The sequence below is a fragment of the Bidens hawaiensis genome, unplaced genomic scaffold (genome assembly GCF_021521415.1).
Source record: "Bidens hawaiensis isolate Kalapana, Puna unplaced genomic scaffold, B.hawaiensis_p1.1 tig00040189_1, whole genome shotgun sequence".
NCBI classification, from domain to species: Eukaryota; Viridiplantae; Streptophyta; class Magnoliopsida; order Asterales; family Asteraceae; genus Bidens; species Bidens hawaiensis.
The window spans coordinates 108,330-124,165 of NW_027505657.1; the positions used below are offsets into that span (position 1 = coordinate 108,330).

General features: G+C 37.7%; 1 pseudogene across 1 annotated transcript; it reads left to right on the top strand.

The window, feature by feature from the left end:
- The first annotated feature begins 251 nt into the window (after positions 1 to 251).
- Positions 252 to 1,546, top strand: LOC143614543 (senescence-specific cysteine protease SAG39-like; annotated as a pseudogene). The gene is made up of 2 exons (XR_013150305.1): positions 252 to 796; positions 940 to 1,546. The product of XR_013150305.1 is annotated as a senescence-specific cysteine protease SAG39-like (transcript).
- Positions 1,547 to 15,836: the final 14,290 nt, after the last annotated feature.

Genomic DNA, 15,836 nt, shown 5'->3' on the forward strand with positions numbered 1-15,836 from the left:
GTCGGAATTTTCGACGCATTCCCAACACAACTTGTATTATCATGTATATAGCATAAACAAAATAGAAAAAATGAAATTGTCCTTTTACTTAGAAGTTCACTGAGAACATACAAAATTGAAGACAATCATTCCTTAAAAAAAACTAAGTCAATTAAGTAGAATGAAACATCTTCAAAATTCAATTAAGAATCTAGCATGGAGAATGCAATTTCAGCTAGCTTCTTTGTTAGCCTTGTATGGTAGCCACATTCAGTTCTATAAATGCATGTCATTCTCTAAATCACACATGCAATCAATTACACAACAATCATCTACCGGTTCTTAATATATTGGATTTCTTCCGTTTCACTACATTTTTCTGCATACGACATGGCTCTGAAAGTCAATAGAAGTTTGGCGCTTGCAGTGTTTCTTGTTTTGGGAATATTAAGTATGAAAGGCATGTCCCGATCGCTACATGAGGCATCCATGGTGGAAAAACATGAGCAGTGGATGACTATCCATGGTCGAGTTTACCAAGATGCAGCTGAAAAGGAAATGCGCTTTCGGATATATAAGGATAACGTTGAGTATATTGAGGCATTCAACATAGAAGGGGGCAAGTCTTACAAGCTTGGTGTTAATGCATTTACCGACCTGACTAATGAGGAATTTCAGGCGTCACGCAACGGCTTCAAGGCTTCATCTCGTCCTAGAACTACAGGTTTCCGGTATGTAAATTTGACCACAGTTCCATCTTCAATGGACTGGAGGCAAAAAGGGGCTGTGACGCCAGTGAAAGATCAAGGCCAGTGTGGTAAGTGATCAAAACATGCATATTCTTAAGTATTAAACTTTATTTTTAATGACACTCCCAATGTTTGAACCCTTATCTTTTTTTTGTGACGGTAGTCTTTACTACTATTTCATAACCATTATAACTTATACTACGTTGTATAGGATGCTGCTGGGCTTTTTCAGCAGTAGCAGCCACCGAAGGAATCAACAAGTTGTCAACAGGCAACTTGATATCCTTATCAGAGCAAGAACTAGTTGACTGTGACACAAGTGGTGAAGATCAAGGCTGTAATGGTGGTCTTATGGATGAAGCCTTCAAATTCATTATACAAAACAATGGCATAACGACGGAGACTAATTACCCATACGAAGGAATTGATGGGACTTGCAGCACGACAAAAGAATCGTCCCATGCGGCTAAGATCACCGGGTACGAAGACGTGCCTGCCAGCAGTGAAGCAGCATTGTTGAAGGCCGTGGCTATGCAACCAGTTTCAGTTGCCATCGATGCTAGTGGACGTGACTTCCAATCTTACCAAAGTGGTGTTTTCACCGGAGAATGTGGAACCGAACTAGACCATGGTGTTACTGCAGTTGGATATGGGACGGCGGATGACGGCACAAACTACTGGGTTGTAAAGAACTCATGGGGTACGACTTGGGTGAGGAAGGATATAATCGAATGCAAAGAGATGTAGATTCTGAGGATGGACTCTGTGGCATTGCCATGATGGCTTCATACCCAACTGCTTAATATATGATCACTTTGTACTTACAAAGTTATTTCTCCTTTTGTTATATATGATTTCCGGTTCTATTGCATAAAAATTCATGTGGTAATATTGTATGTTTCTTAACTCTCTAGGGATGATTTTTTATTTGCAAGTGCTTCGTTGATCTATAAAAAAACAAGAACCCAAAAAACGTTATCAACAGATATATAGATAGTCACAATAAGATTAAGTCACTGGACATCTATTTTGAACTCTCAAATTCTTGTAGGAAATAGATAATCCATGAGATCCGATTCTCCCATGTATCATATATCATGACTCCAATTAAACGATTATTTTTAACATGCATGGTACAAGGCGAACTATTTTCTAGACCGTTCAGCATTAACCATTTGTATTTATAAGAGTCTATTTGGTATGTGGTAATGGAATGAACGATGGAATGGAATGTACGGGGTAATGGAATGGACGAGGTAATGGAACGGATCATTACCATTCCATTGACATGTTTGGTTACTATTTTGGTCAAAATTTAACAACTAACTTTTGATCAAATTAGTGCGTGAGGCTAGGTGCTAAATGGTAAAAAGATCGGACACAAAAAAATGATCACGAGGGAAAAAACCCTTGATTATAATAGTCTTCGTTTCGGTCAAGAGTTTACAACTTAATCCTTAGTCGAATTTGCTTCGGTTAAGGATTATGAACGTAACTTTTGGTCGAATTAATGCTTGATTATTATGATCGTCGGCACAAAAAACCCCCGGATGGTGAAAACTATCACCGTCAAGTTTATTAATATCGAAAACAAGTGGTTACAAGGGTTGGAGCTGATTAAATATCGAAAACTAAGTGTTACAATGATTGCTAATAGCTAAGTCGTGAAAGAGTGTGTGTCTCCTATCGATATTATCAGCTCAATATATAATAAGAGATTACAACTGATATCCCGATTATTCAGGAAACCCTAGACTAAGTCATCAGCTAGCCGTTATTGCCCACGTTGTTATTTGACGAAGTTTAAGCAGCATTCCGTTGCAATCCACGTTCATATAAACATATTTAACACGTGCTCTTATCTGCAAAACAGTTAGATATTATAGGACAATTGAATTAATCAACTTACCTTCCTCAGAATAACCGCTTGAGTCAATATACTTAAGTTAAGCTCAATTCCGAAGATAAAAATCCGCACCCAACAATTGCCCCCAATTTTTACTGCATGACAGCTGTAAAAATTTTAAATTTCAAAAGCAAAAATATCGCCGATATGTAAAATGACGCGCGCGGGAATCGAGGAGACTATACAGCTGTATTTTTAGGTTATATACAAACTACTTCCAATTTCATTAATCATAACTCTCCTCCCACCGGTTCATAATCAGGTTAGTTTCTTTCTCTAGCTTTCTTAATTTCTTAAAATTTTTCTTCTGATTCGAACAAGAATGAGGAAGAGAACCCCTCGAGCGCTCAAACCTTTTTCCTTCAAGACCTCGAAAGATTTCGTTGATCAAGCCCTCATTCCGGCCACCGATGAAGATCAATGCCTTTTCAAAGACCTTGACATTAGGTCTCTGAAAGATTCAAGTCTGTTACCCGTCGACGCTGTTATCAGACCTTATGACTCTCAAGTCAAGGCCGATTTTTCCTCAAAAACCTGGGTTTGCTTTTTCTATTACCCCTTTTCGATTGGCCTTTCATATCCGTTTCCCCCACTTATCCAAGAGTTCTTTGACGTAACCGGATTCTCGTACTCACAAGTCATGCCAATGGTGTGGTGGGTTCTGGCAACAGTAGATCGTCTGAACAAAACCCATGGGTTATCCATAGGTGTGCCTGAGATTACCGCGACTTATAACCTTCGAACCCATGGATCCTTTCACTATTGTCTTCAATCCAAGTCCAACCAGGTTTATATGATTCCCAAGGTGTCCGGTAGCGACCCTGATTGGAAAAAATATTTCTTCTTCGTTCGCCGGGATTCTATTCCTGATGGGATGAATCTGCCTACTAAATGGGTTCATAAGGGTAGGAACTCTGTAGGATAAAACCTCTTTATATAAATGATTTATCCTAACATGATTTGTTTTTTGACAGTGGTGTTTGAGGATTTGATAAAGCTCAGGAAGGACACGAATAAAAGGCGTAAGGCGTTGTTCAATATTCCAGCAGAGGAAAGGAAGTTTTGGTTAGAGGAAGAAACAGGAGAAACGAGTATGATTGCTGAGAGTATGACTTCTCGTAAGTATTTTAGGGATTTTAGGTTTTCTAAGGATTTTGGTATCTTGAAAATAATTAGATAAATCGTTGTGTAGGGATGCCGAAGCCAAAGTCTTTTTGCTTAGTTGATTTAGGCGATCTTATTGAGGACAAGCCTGTAGTAAAGTAAGAGCATTCGAAGACACTTTCCCCTTCGGTGAGAATTCCAACTACTCGCCAAAAAAGTGCTACACAAAAGAAGAGGAAAGCCACCACTTCGGCTGAAACCGAGCCCTTTGCTGACATGACCATCTCCGATGCTGCAGAGAAACTTCAAGCTCTTGCTAACTTTCTTGGAACAATAAGTACTTTTTGCTTATCCTGAAAATAGCAATCTGCAGAAAAACTAATATTAATTTGGGGATAACAGAAAGCTGAAGGTTACTGCCGGATATCCCAAGATGCTGAATTGTCCAAGAGAGAGGCTGAAGCCAAGCTTGCCGATCTTCTACAAGCTGTTGATACAAAGGACAAGCTTCTCAAAAAGAAGGATAAAGAGATTTCGGATCTCAGAGCCTCATTTGAGTAAGAGAAAGCTGAGTTTCTTGAGGATGCTAAGAGGTGTGCAGCCGCCAGCATTCTGGAGTCGATGATCAAGATGTCCGAAGAAGTGCAAGCGAAGGGTCATGTGATGGAGTCCTGGAATTACATAGCTTGGAAGAAAAGGCTCAAGATGCTAAGGGGAGAGAATATTGAAGAGGATGAGACAGCTGGGACTTCGGAGGTGGTCAAGGATGCTGGAGCTAGTGAGAATGTGAAAGAGACTAACGCTAGGGAGGCGACGGATTTGGAGAAGAAGGAAGGTGACAATGCTGAAGGTGGGAAAGCTTGAACATTGTTTCCAGGTTGTTTTATGTTTTTTTGAATGGTTGTTTTGAACAATTTCTATTGTGGTTGTGTAAGGATAATGTAGTATGTTCAGGATAATGGTTTGGGTGGAGGGATCCTGGTTCAGGACGAAACCCAAACCGTCTTTTACTTTCTGCACTAAGAACAATTATGATAGTTCAGGTGGATGGGCTCCATTTTGAGTGAAACCCGGACTATCTTTTTCTGCATTATAATATTAGTACAACTTTTTACGGCTTATATTGGCATGCTTTCATTATTTCCGTTTTTAGAAAAATCTAAGTTTCATGAAAAATCTCATAGTAATAGTTTATGTTTTACCAGCAAACCAATATTAAGTCCTAAACTTTAAATAATATAAAAGATAAAATTCTTGCAAATAGTAAATCATACCAGAACCGTGTATTGATTAATCTGGAAATTGTCCAAACCGTCTTATCCTTGCAATAAGATCATTGTTTAGAATATTCTTCTAATCCCGAGGATACAGCAATAGGATTGCGACATGAGCATTATCCTGAAAAATATTTTTAGAAATTCTGGCGACAAGGCCTAAATAATCTGGCGACAAGGCCCTTAATAAACTGGCGACAAGGCCCTTAAAAAGAGATGAAAAATCTCTTAAACCATAAGTATGAACTGGTGACAAGGCCCTTTAGAAGAGATGTAAATCTCTTTAACCTTATATTATAGTACGTCTACCATAAACTTATGATTCAAACCAATAGCCGAGAATAACGAGGTAACAAGTCACTATATTTCATGTGCTGGCCCCGCCTCTCAAACTAAGGCCGAATAAATCATGCGCTACAGGCGTCTTAAGAAGAGATGAAGATCCCTTAAACCTCAAGATCCAAACCAATAATCGAGGATAACGAGGTAACAAGTCACTATATTTCATGTGCTGGCCCCGCCTCTCAGACTAAGGCTGAACAAATCATGCGCTACAGGCGATCTTAAGAAGAGATGAAGATCCCTTTAACCCTAGAAAAGGTGAAAACTTCTCATACCTTAGGAATAAGCTGGCGACAGGGCCCTTAGAAACTGGCGACGAAGGCCTTGTTAACTTTATTCCATATGAGAATCCCTCATATCTACAAAACAGCCAACTCAAAGTGAGGGGTGGGTGTTAGCCTTGCTAACACCCCTCCGATGCTTAAGTCAGTACCATGTTTGAAAAATAATAACATTAAAAAACGAATAAAAGTATAGGTGGGAGTACATACCTTGACTGTTTAGTATAACAATTATCCTCGGGATAGAAATCTTACATGAAATATTTTTTGAGATGTATAGCATTCCAAGCCCTTGGTAGTAAGTCACCATCCAAAGTAGACAACTTGTATACCCCCTTTCCTGCTTCCGAATCGATCAGGTAAGGACCTTCCCACTTTGGTGCGAGCTTCCCATCCGTAGGATTGGTAGTATTTTGAAAAGCTTTTCGGAGAACCAAATCCCCTTCTTGAAACCTTCGAACTCTGATATTCTTGTTGTAGGACTTTGCTATCTTCTGTTGATAAGAAGCCATTCTGATCTTTGCCAAATCCTGGAGCTCTTCTACCGCCTCTAAATCTTCAAGTAGGCTACAAGTGTTATCTTCAGGATTTTGATGAGTGACTATGGCCGTTAGGATAACCATCTCTGTGGGGATAACTGCTTCAGCTCCAAACACTAATGAGAAGGGAGTCTGACCAGTAGAATTCTTATAAGTGGTTCTATCCGCCCAAAAGAACGAAAGGTAGTTCCTCGGCCCACTTTCCTTTCTTAGACCCCAATTTCTTCAGGTTATTGATAATGATTTTGTTGCTTGACTCGGCCTGTCCATTAGCTTGAGGATGGACGGGTGTTGAAGTGATCATTTTTATTCCCCAACTGGCACAGAAGTTGGTGGTTCTCTTGCCGATGAACTGCGAGCCATTGTCACACACTATCTCTGCCGGGATTCCAAATCTTGTCAGAATATTGCGCTTGATGAATGAGATAACTTCTTTCTCCCTGACTTGAACAAAAGACTCAGCCTCAATCCACTTTGAGAAATAATCTGTCATTGCCAGCATGAAGACTTTTCCTCCCGGAGCTCTTGGTAGCTTTCCCACTATATCCATACCCCACTTCATGAAATACCAAGGAGATATAATAGGATACAAGGGTTCAGCTGGTTGGTTGAGAATGTTGCTATGTCTCTGGCATGCATCACATTTCTGGGAATAACTCATAGCATCTCTCTTCATCGTTGACCAAAAATATCCGGTCCTCGGGATTTTGGAGAATAGTGCTCTGCCCCCAGTGTGATTCCCATAATCTCCTTCATGGATATCTTGAAGAACTTCTTGAGCTTCTGCCTTTTTCAAGCACCTAAGATATGGTCCTGCAAGAGATTTTCTGTATAATATATCATTCATTATAGTATATGGGATTACCTTTGTGCGAAAAGCTCTGGAGTTTTCATCCTTGGGGATAACTCCATCCTGAATATATTTCCTGATTGGGATAATCCAAGAATCTTTATTATCCTCAGGATTCTTGACTCCCACATCTTCGTCATCTTTTAATATTTCATTGACACCTTGCTATCTGTTAGTGCACGGTTTTGCGTCTGGAGTCTTTGTATTTATCGTTAATGTTTATTTGATAATTAATGTAATATTTAATGTTTATATTTGACTAGTTCGTTAAGATTAAGTCTAGTTCTCTAGGGATGTTAGCAAATTAAGACTAGTTCGTTAAAGTTAAGTCTAGTTCGCTAGGGATGTTAGCGAACTAAGACATTATAATGTATTCCCTCCTGATTCGTTAGGGGATGTTAACGAATCAAGGGGTGGTTCGTTATGTTAAATTATGCAACGAAGGGGAAGCTGGTTCGCTAGGGAATGTTAGCGAACCAGGTCGCCTTCTATATATAGTGAGCTACTGTTCACTTTAATAAAAGGTTTTTGAAAAGGTTTTGGGAAGTTTTGTGCTGTCCAGATCTCTCTCAAGCTTCACCTTAATATACTATACTGATAACTTATTGATAATATATACACATATTTATAACACTGAATTGATGTTAATTATGAGCTAGATCCTTACTCGTATTAATCTTATATACACAGATCTGAGATCTGTTAGTTGTAATTGTTATTGATTGGTAATACGGGTTCCTACAAGTGGTATCAGAGCTGTTGGTCCTCTTTACACTTGATTTGGTGTTTTAAGTGTTATTGTTATTGTTATTATTATTAAGTTTTTCGGTTTTGTTTGATTTTGAATCAATTTGAGTTTATTTTGGTTGAATTATGTACGGATTGAATGGAATTCGTGTTGGTTAAGGTATGGATAGGTGTGGTTAAGAGGAATTGAGGTTGGAATTGGAATTGAGTGATCTGGTTTTGGTTTCGGTTTAAGTCCGAAACAGGGTGTTTGTTTTTGGTGAATTTGATTTGGTTAAAGTGTTAATCGATTACGAGGATATGTGTATTGGATTCGGAATTGGTTTACGAGAATTTTGATTGGTTATTTATGCAATTTGGTTGAGTAACGAGGTTGTATTACGAATTTGGTATTTCTGGGTTTCTGAGTTAATCTTCATAATTTCTGGAAATTAGTTTGAAGATTTGAAGATTTGAAGATGAACTTGATTCGTTATCTTCTTCCTGGTGATTCGCTATATGTTTCTTGGTGATTCGTTATCAACAGTGTTACTTCGCTACCTTGTTCGTTAGCCAGTTCGTGTGAGTTATTGCGTTAACTAGATTAACTGATTCGTGTGACACGTGTTCTTCTTGGGATTTGTGTCATAACAACCTTTGCCACGTGGCATAAGGTGTCAGAGTTTGTTACAAACGGGTGTAACAACCTGATTCGCTATAGTGTGATTCGCTCATCCACTGTAGCTGATTCGCTAAGCATTCCTTAGTGATTCGCTAAGTTTATGTTGGTGATTCGTTACTAATTATCATCTGATTCGCTAAACTAATCCTTTGTAATTCATTTGGTCAATTCGTTACGTTGACTTGGTCAATTCGTTTGGTCAATTCGTTAAGTTGACTTGGTCAATTCGTTTGGTCAATTCGTTAAGTTGACTTGGTCAATTCGTTTGGTCAATTCGTTAAGTTGACTTGGTCAATTCGTTAAGGTGACTTGGTCAATTCGTTTGGTCAATTCGTTAAGTTGACTTGTGATTCGTTAAACCTTTATCTCATTCGTTATCTGTTTCGCCATTTGGGTGATTCGTTAACCTTATTTGTGATTCGTTAAGTTGACTCGTTAAGTTGACTTTTGATTCGCTAAAACACTCACCCATTCGTTAAGGTACTTCGTTACTGATCAGTTTTAACTTTGTTAAGACTTGATTCGCTATACTATTCACAGTTCGTTATACCTTTTCATTGATTCGTTAAACACAGTTCGTAGTTCGCTATAACTTTTCACACCCTTTAAATTTTTGAATTTCTTTTTCAAAAATGGCCGGTATGTAAGCATTAGCGTCTCAAAACATGTTGATGCAACAAATGTTGCAACTTGATACCGAGATAGGTTCACATTCTAAATGTCCAAGATTGATGAAGTTCAGTGACTTTGCCAAGTGGGAACCTCGGTTTCGTGCACATTTAGGATCGGTTCATCCTGACTGCTCATATTGTCTTAATGAAGTTTATGTTGCACCAATGATTGGTGATGATACTATTGGATATACTCCTAAAGCTGTTTCTCAATACTCACAAGAAGAGAAGAAAGCTTTAGAAATTGAGATAAAAGCATATTCTACTTTGACTATGGCATTACCAGAAAATATCTTTCATCAAGTTGGTAGTATCAAGAGATGTGCGTCTTTATTTCAACATCTGCGTATGAGAAGCATGGGAAACACTGCTGAGAGTAAGAAAGTGATGCTCAAGTTTCAGTTTTGAAACTTTAATTTATTGAAAGGAGAAACAGTTGAAGAGATGACAACAAGATTTAGTCATTTAATTGCTGAAATGGACAAGATGAAAATGGAAATTTCTGAAAGAGACAAAATTGACACTATTAAAAGTGTGCTTCCAAGTTCATATTCAACATTTCTAATGGTTTTGAAAGAGAATGATTATTTTCTGAATGAAGACTTGACGGCACTTGAATTTCTACAAAAGATCGAAGCTAGAGAATATGATCTTAAGTGTCAGAAATCCTCCAAAGAAAATCAAGATCCAGCTTTCTATGGTTGAAGTATGCCTCTTAGTTCAACAATCTCTCCAATCACTGCTTTTCTTACTCATGCTGCAAGTGAAAAAGAATCAGCTATGTTTAATGATCCAAAAGTGTGTTTCTACTCTGCTGGTAATTCTGGTGGTTCTGGAAGTTTAACTAATACCAATCCATTTGCTACACCACCTAGTGTTAATATGAAGGAAGCTGAGCAAAACTTTGCTTTTCTGACGGCTTTTATGTCTTCATATGAAAACTTAGTGAGTAGTAAAATTGCCACAAGTGATTTAACAGATGAGGATTATGATCAGATAGATCCAGATGATCTAGAAATTATGGATTTAAAATGGAACACGGCTATGATCATTCGTAAAGTTAAAAGATTCATGCAGAGAACTGGAAAAAATCTTCCAGCTTTAAACAAGAAGTTGGGTTTTGACAAATTAAAAGTAAAGTGTTATAATTGTCAAGAATTTGGGCATTTCGCGAAGGAATGTGACAAACCAAGGAAAGAATACACTAGACCTCGTGGTCAAAGTCAAGATGCTTCTACACCACGAGGAAGTGATGCTGAAAAGAAACCATCTTCTTCTACAACACAAGCAATGATGTTCAAGCAAATTTGGCTATGTACATAAAAATTGTCAAGATGCTACTGGTAGTGAGATGTCTTCTAATAATGATTCTGGATCTGATTCTGACGACTCTTGCGACAAGCCTTCTGAATCAATGTTTGCTTGCATGGCTAAGATCAATGAGGTTAGTAATTCTATTTCTACTACTTCATTTGTTAAAGCATCATGTGTTGGCTGTGAATTTAACAAATCTAAATTAGAAGCATTGAAAAATCAAAATGATAATCTTATAAGAGAAATTGCTTCTCTTAAGGATACTTATCGACAATTTCTTGAATCTCAAAGGAGATCTCGAGAAAAGATTGAAGCATTGTCGACAAGTAACCATGATCTCAAAGCCGAGTTATCTGTGAAAATGACCATTAATGACCAAAAGTTTCAGGAAATTTTGAAACATTGTTCTAAGATAACTGAGCTTGAGAATGAGGTTCTTGAATTGAAGAACAAATTGGGAAAATTTAGGAATTCATCTTTTCTGTTGAATGAAATTATTGAAGTATCTGGAAAACAAAAAGATTCTAAGAAAGGTATTGGTTTTGTTGAAATTCCACCACCTTTTCATAATGATTATAAAATTAATCCTTTTGCAAGAAAAGAAGAGGATTTGATTCAAAAAAGAATCTGTGATTTCTGAAAAACCTAAATTGGTTAAACCTGAAATTGTCAAATCCCAAGTTGCTCCTCAAAAACCTCATGTGAAAAACCTAAATTGGTTAAACCTGAAATTGTCAAATCCCAAGTTGCTCCTCAAAAACCTCATGTGGAAAGTAAAAAGGTCTTTGTTGAAAATGTTGACAAAGTGATTATTGAAGATGTGTTTGAACCTGAGTTAATACACAAGAATAAGAACATTCCTAGTTCTAATCATATTCTTTGCGAACCTCAAGAGTTTGAGGACGTTGTGTATGGTTCATTCAAATCTCAAATGAACAAGGAAGAAACTGTGAAAACCAAACCAGTGAGGACAAAAAAGTCAGTTAAACTAAAGATTTCTGACGAGGACTTAATGCGTTTCATTAATCCTCCGAGTTCTAAGTCTTCATCGGCTAGAGTTTTTAAGTTAAAGGGAATGGATACGATGTTCACTGAAAAAGATATTCCAATAAGTATTATCAAACCTGAACTTATTGAGAGTGTTTTTGTCAATGAAACTTCAAAAATTCAAGAACTTGAACGTGTGTATGCTCAAACAAAAACATCAGTTCAATCTGATCCATTGACTAAGTCAAAACAATTTTTAAAACAAGCTAAGAAGATTAACTTTGTGAAGTCAACTGGGACAGATACACTAAAAAGCTTTTAGAACCGTTCTAATTTAGATTTTTATTTAAAGAAGAAATCTGATTTATCTGATGAGTTTGCTAAGAGCATGACTAAAAATGTGTGTCATCATCAATCATCTGCATCATTTATTCCAATTTCTTCTAAACATCATCATGTAGACATGCGAACTTTTTTTTTATGCGGTCAACAAGGTCATGTTGTGAGGAATTGTAGTCAGAAAAACTTTCAGAATCTTCATCCTTTTATCAATGACAAATCTAACCCAATTCCAGTGGTCAAGGAGATCCTGAAACGACCTGTGTCATATGCTGATGATACTCATATTTTGTTCTCCGATGTGATCCTCGGAAGGTTTATCATATCAATGAGACACACGGTCAAGTGAAACCAACATTCATTCCAACTGAACCTATATGTCAAAACAAGAATTCAAACATTGTTCAAGCAGTGTACTTAAGACGAAAGTCTAAGAAGCCAGTAACTTATTCACAAGTGGCTGAACAACAATTGAAATCTGTTAAGGTTAATGTTCAAAGAGAAAACCAAAAGGTGCCCAAGACCGAGGTCTGGGCTGCCTTTTTGAACTAATCACTTTTGTTTGTGTGTAGGGTTCATCCAAGACCATTTCTGGTGAAAACTGGATCATGGATATCGGATGTTCTCATCATATCACTGGGAATCTCAACCTATTAACCAACGTAAGAAATATTCAAGGGGGTTATGTAGCGTTTGCTGGGAATTCTGGGGGCATGATCACACAAGAGGGTGAAGTTTCAAATGGTCACATTACGTTTGAGAAAGTGAATTATTGCGACAAGGTTGATCATAACTTATTGAGTGTATCGCAGATTTGTGATAAAAAGTACACTATGATATTTACTGACAAAGAGTGTCTTGTCTTGAAACCGGGTTATGTTATTCCCGAGGACATGGTTGTCATGCGATCACCACGATCAAATGATATTTATGTCTTAAATATGAGTTCTAAGATATCAACATCGATCGAAACATGTTTTGTCTCTAAAGCAACCGAGAAAGACTCGATTCTATGGCATCATAGAATGGGTCACATACATGTCAGAAAGATGAATTATTTAATGGCAAATGACTTAGTTGAGGGTATCTCGTTAAAGAATTTTAAGTTATCTGATCACTGCGTTTCATGCAAAAAGGGCAAGCAGAAGAAGAAGACACATCCCTCTAAGTTATTGAATTCCATTGATACTCCTCTTGAACGACTTCATATGGATTTGTTTGGTCCAGTGAATCGTGCGAGTATGTCTGGAGACTGGTATTGTCTTGTAGTGACAGATGATTATTCAAGATATTCATGGGTGTTATTTATGAGTTCAAAAGATCAACCACCAGTTTTGGTACAAAACCTTATTACTAAGATCGAATCACTGTATAAACAAAAGGTGAAGAGAATCCAAAGTGATAATGGTACTGAATTCAAAAACACTATATTGGATTTCTTTTGTATTCAAAAAAGAATTCGCCGAGAATATAGTGCACCTTATGTACCTCAACAAAATGGTGTTGCTGAAAGAAAAAATAGAACTCTGATTGCAGCTGCACGTACAATGCTCGCTGATTCAAAGCTTCCTGTTCAATTTTGGAATGAGGCAGTGAATACAGCTTGTTATACGCTTAATCGAGTTCTAACAGTGAAACGACTCAAGAAAACAAGCTACGAGATCTTAAATAATAGAAAACCTAATTTAAAGTACCTGGAACCATTTGGGTGTCCGTGTACAATGTTGAAGAAGGATTCGGGTAAATTTGAAGAAAAAGCTATCGAAGGGTATTTCTTGGGATATGCATCTCCAAAGAAAAGGGTTTTTAATTTCACATCTGGCTGTGTTGAAGAATGGTACCACGTGGACTGTCAAAAGTACACAACTCCTCCTCAAGGGAAAGGTTCAGACTGGATGTTTGACTATGATAGTTTATTTAATTCTTTTACTCCTTCGACTGAACACATCGATGAAGATCTGGTTAGAGAATACTTTGAAGAACATTTGAACATTCCAAGATTTTCAAGTTCTAATGCAGTTGAAGTTCAACCAGATGCTCCAACTGAAGAATCTCAAGTTGTCTCTCCAGTTGCTATTGATAATGTTTCTACTTCTTCTGATAATGATCAAGCTGAAATTCAAGTTATTGATCTTGACAGTGATAATGCTTCATCTCCCGAGTTGGGTGAACATTACACTAACTTATTTGATAATGTTGTTGTTCCTGAAAATCCCACTCTTCGGATTCATGGATATCATCCACAGGAAAACATCATTGGAGAACTTGATGTGGGCGTTCGTACACGTCATCAAGTTGCTTCTTTAAGTGACAATAACACATTGTGTGCTTACACTAACTTACATTCTTCAGGAATTGTGAATATTGCTAAATTCAATTGCTTTCTATCTCAAGTTGAGCCAACGACAGCTCGTAAGGCACTTGAAGATCCTTCTTGGGTAGAAGCTATGCAAGAGGAATTACAGCAATTTACACATTTGGGTGTTTGGGATTTAATAGACAAACCTGCTAGAGTCAAGATAGCAATTCCGACTAAGTGGGTATTTAAGTGTAAGAAGGACGATCGAGGGGTGATTGTCAGAAACAAAGCACGTCTAGTGGTGCAGGGTTTTCATCAGCAAGAGGGTATTGATTACACAGAGGTATATGCTCCAGTTGCAAGATTAGAGTCGATTCGAATCTTCCTGGCTTATGCAGCTTATAAGAATCTCAAGGTCTATCAAATGGATGTTAAAAGTGCTTTTCTCAATGGTGAATTACACGAGGAAGTGTTTGTTCAACAACCACCTGGTTTTGAAGATCCTGATTATCCAGACCGTGTTTACCGATTAAACAAGGCTCTGTATGGTCTACATCAAGCCCCGAGAGCTTGGTATGGCACGCTCGGCGACCATCTGACTGATAATGGCTTCAAACGAGGAACTGTTGACTGCACTTTATTTCATAAAACTGTTGGTGATGATCTTCTTCTAGTCCAGATTTATGTTGACGATATTATTTTTGGGTCTACAAACGACACATTGTGTAAGGAGTTCGAGAAGTCCATACAAACAAAGTTCGAAATGAGCTCGATGGGAGAGATGAATTTCTTTTTAGGGCTGCAGGTTCACCAGTCTGATAAGGGAATCTTCATTCATCAGACAAAATATGTGAACGATGTCTTGGAACGGTTCAAGAATACTGCCGGAAAAATCCCTTCTACTCCTCTTCCAGTAGGTCACAATTTATCACCGGATGAATTGGAGGATACCGTTGATCTGACCCTTTATCGTGCTATGATTGGTTCTCTAATGTATTTAACTGCTTCTCGACCCGATATAATGTTTGTTGTTTGTGTGTGTGCTAGGTACCAAGCTAGTCCCCGAGTGACTCACCTGGCAGCGGTCAAGCGTATTTTGCAATATCTACGGGGGAATCCTGACATCGGGTTATGGTACCCCAAAGATAATATTTTCGATCTTACCGCCTACTCAGACTCAGATTATGGAGGATGCAAGATCAACTTCAAATCAACGACAGCGGGTGGTCAATTCTTAGGAGCCGGCTTATTTCCTGGCAGTGTAAGAAGCAGACAATGGTCTCCACTTCAACCGCCGAAGCTGAATATGTTGCAGCCTCGAGTTGCTGTTCCCAGGTTTTGTGGATACAACATCTTCGCGACTACGGTTTGAAGTTTCTTACTACTCCCATCTTGATTGATAATTCTGCTGCTATTAGTATCACAAAGAATCCCGTACAACATTCTAAAACGAAACATATCGAAATTCGATATCATTTTATACGGGATTGCTATGAAAAGAAATTAATTGATCTTGAGAAAATGCACACAGATTTTCAAAAAGCCGATCTATTTACCAAAGCGTTTGATAAAACACGTTTTAACTTTTTGCTTGGTTTAAATGGATTGAAGACCCTTGCTGAGATCCTAAAATTAGGATAATTATCTTTAAAGTGCTTTATTGATTTAGCTTAATTTTTTTATGTTTTTAGGTTTTAGGGCGGGAATTCTAGAAAATACAAAAAGAATGTGTTTTCGTTTGTATAGATAAAATCCAAAAACATTAAAATTTAAAAAAAATATATTATGATTTCT